Raw genomic sequence first — 3,731 nt, 5'->3', positions numbered from 1 at the left:
ATGGCATGTTCATGCCGCTCCATGATAGCATGCCAAGTTTCATGAATTACAGAAGAGTTTTGGATTTACTAGAATTTAGAAACCATGTATCTCAATGTTTGCGGCCGAGTGACGGTGGCAGGGTGTTTGACATTCATTCCCATTTCTTGCATGGGACCTAAGCATGCAACCAAGGACACAGATTTGAATTTTCTACAAATTTATATGCATTAGAGCATGTGCATGTAGTTCAAATTTGAATTATGCACATGAATGCATTGAAAACTCAATTAACGCATAAAAATGTCCAAACGAACCCTGAAAAATCCCATATATTGACACAACACTCCTGTTGCTCTACGTTGACATGAGAATTTTTTTGAAAGCAATAAGAGGCAATGGATATCGTTTCGTCCCCAAAGGTGAAATGTTCCCTACCGAAACCATCAGGCTTGTTGTGAGAAGCTCTGGTTTGTGAGAAACATATCTTCAAACCTGCCACAAATGGGGCAAAAAATTACCACAACATGTTGATGCCACTCCATGACAGCATGCCAAGTTTCATGAATTTCAGACGAGTTTTGGATTTACTAGAATTCAAAAACCATGTATCTCAATGTTTGCGGCCGAGTGACGGTGGCAGGGTGTTTGACATTCATTCTCATTTCTTGCATGGGACCTATGCACACAACCAAGGACACATGTTTGAATTTTCAAATAATTTATATGCATTAGAGCATGTGCCTGCAGTTCAAATTTGAATTATGCACATGAATGCATAGAAAACTCAGTTAATGTATAAAAATGTCCAAGCGAACCTAGGAAAATCCCAAAAATTGACACAACACTACTGTTGTTCTATGTTGACAGTAGGAAAAAAATTTAAAATCGAGAAGAGGCAGCGCATATCGTTTCGTCCAGAAAGGGGAAACGTTCCCTACCGAAACCATCACACTTGTTGTGAGAAGCTCTGGTTTATGAGAAGCTTATACCCAAACCTTCCCCAAATGAGAAAAAAATTTACCACGGCATGTTGATGCCGCTCCATGATAGCATGCCAAGTTTCATGAATTTCGGACGAATTTTGGATTTACTAGAATTACAAAAGCAAGTATGTCGACGTTTGCCGGAGAGCCACGGTGCCGTGGTGTTCGAATTTCATCCCCATTTCTTGCATGGGACATAAGCATAAACCGATGGACGCATATATGGTTTTACAACCCATGTTGGTGCACCGAAGCATGTGCATGTAGTTTAATTTTGAATTGTGCACATGAAATGGCTAGAAAACCAATTTAATGTGTAAAATGTTCAAATGAACCCTGAATAATTCCAGTTCTTTTACGACACACATATAGTTTCATGTTCACTACAGATAAAAGGTCTAGCAATTCAAACACCGTCCATTGTCGTTGTGACCCCATTATGTAATTCAAATCTAGATGAAAAATCAAGTAGATCCCACACAGTTTATTATCACCAACCATTTGAGATGCAGCACAAAATATCCTGGAGCACCATCGGTGTATAGTACGCCTATGGCTTACACGAGAAGGTGCGTCGCTATAGTCCACAGCCTGCGTCTCAATTACACTTGCTTGCTCCCAAAATATCATTTCACTGTTCAATCGTCGCCGGTGAAAGATGGGCACATGGACCCGCGTCGTGAGGGCAACTTCAGTGGCCCACTCCGGCGAGAGCGCGGCCGCAGCCGCCATGCGCGTGCTAACAAGGAGCATGAGCGCGGCCGCAATCTGCGACCGGGCGGCCATGGTAGCCCAAACGGCCGTTGCCGCTTCTTAGGTGGCTGATAACCCACAAGTATAGGGGATCGCAACAGTTTTCGATAAGTAAGAGTGTCGAACCCAATGAGGAGCTAAAGGTAGAACAAATATTCCCTCAAGTTCTATCAACCACCGATACAACTCTACGCACGCTTAACGTTTGCTTTACCTAGAACAAGTATGAAGCTAGAAGTACTTTGTAGGTGTTGTTGGATAGGTTTGCAAGATAATAAAGATTACATAAATAAAAAGTAGGGGCTGTTTAGATTAATAAACAATAAAGTAAATATAGCGAGTGTGGAAAAGTGGTGGTAGGAGTTGCGAAATTTCCCCTAAGCAATTGACTACTTTACTAGACCGATAGCAAGTATTATGTGGGATAGGCCACTGCTAGCATGTCATCCTGACATGGAATTCTATGCACTTATGATTGGAACTATTAGCAAGCATCCGCAACTACTAATGTTCATTAAGGTAAAACCCAACCATAGCATTAAGATATATTGGCCCCCCTTCAATCCCGTATGCATCAGTTTCTATGCTAGGTTGAAGCTTCTGTCACTCTTGCCCTCCAATACATAGTACTATCAACATACAAATAACCCTAGGGTGTGATCCACGCGCGCAATCATATGATGGGGACCAAAGGATAGCAACATAACCACAAGCAAATTAAATCAATCATAGCAATTCATCAACCACCGATAGGACAATGAAAATCTACTCAGACATCATAGGATGGCAACACATCATTGGATAATAATATGAAGCATAAAGCACCATGTTCAAGTAGAGCATACAGCGGGTTGCGGGAGAGTGGACCATTGTAGATAGAGGGGGAAAGGTGATGGAGATGTTGGTGAAGATGGCAGAGGTGTTGGTGTAGATCGTGGTGATGATGATGGCCCTCGGTGGCACTCCGGTGCCACCGGAAGCAAGGGGGAGAGAGCCCCCCTCCTTCATCTTCTTCCTTGACCTCCTCCCTAGATGGGAGAAGGGTTTCCCCTCTGGTCCATGGCCTCCATGGCACGGGAGGGGCGAGAGCCCCTTCGAGATTGGATCTGTCTCTCTGTCTCTCTCTGTTTCTGCGTTCTCTCCTGGCTCTGTTTCACCGTTTTGTGTATATATGGAGATCCGTAACTTCGATTGGCCTGAAACCTTCGTCGTGATTTTTTTTCCTGAAAATTAGCTTTCTTGCGGCAAAATAAGAGCGTCAACCGCCTTACGGGTGGCTCACGAGGGTAAGGGGCGTGCCCTGGGTGGGGCAGGCGCGTCCCCCTGCCTCGTGACCACCTCGGGCACCGTCTCACGTGGATTTTTCTTCCGGAATTTTCCAAATATTCCAAAAAGTATCTCCGTCTGTTGTTATCCCATTTGGACTCCGTTTGATATGGATATTCTGCGAAACCAAAAACATACGACAGACAGGAACTGGCGCTGGGCACTAGATCAATATGTTAGTCCCAAAAATAGTATAAAAAGTTGCCAAAAGTATATGAAAGTTGTAGAATATTGGCATGGAACAATCAAAAATTATAGTTACGACGGAGACGTATCAGCATCCCCAAGCTTAATTCCTGCTCGTCCTCGAGTAGGTAAATGATAAAAAAAGATATTTTTTGATGTGGAATGCTACCTAGCATAATCTTGATCACATATCTAATCACGGCATGAATATTAAGACACGAGTGACTCAAAGCAATCGTCTATCATTTGACATAAAAACAATAATACTTCAAGCCCACTAATAAAGCAATCATGTCTTTTCAAAATAACAAGGCCAAAGAAAGTTATCCCTACAAAATCATATAGTCTGGCTATGCTCCATCTTCACCACACAAAATACTCACATCATGCACAACCCCGATGACAAGCCAAGCAATTGTTTCATACTTTTGACGTTCTCAAACCTTTTCAACTTTCACACAATACATGAGCGTGAGCCATGGACATAGCACTATAGGTGGA

The sequence above is a fragment of the Triticum urartu genome, chromosome 2A, assembly GCF_056163025.1.
Source record: "Triticum urartu cultivar PI428250 chromosome 2A, HENAU_Tu73, whole genome shotgun sequence".
Classification (NCBI taxonomy): Eukaryota; Viridiplantae; Streptophyta; class Magnoliopsida; order Poales; family Poaceae; genus Triticum; species Triticum urartu.
Note: the sequence above shows the minus strand (reverse complement) of the source record.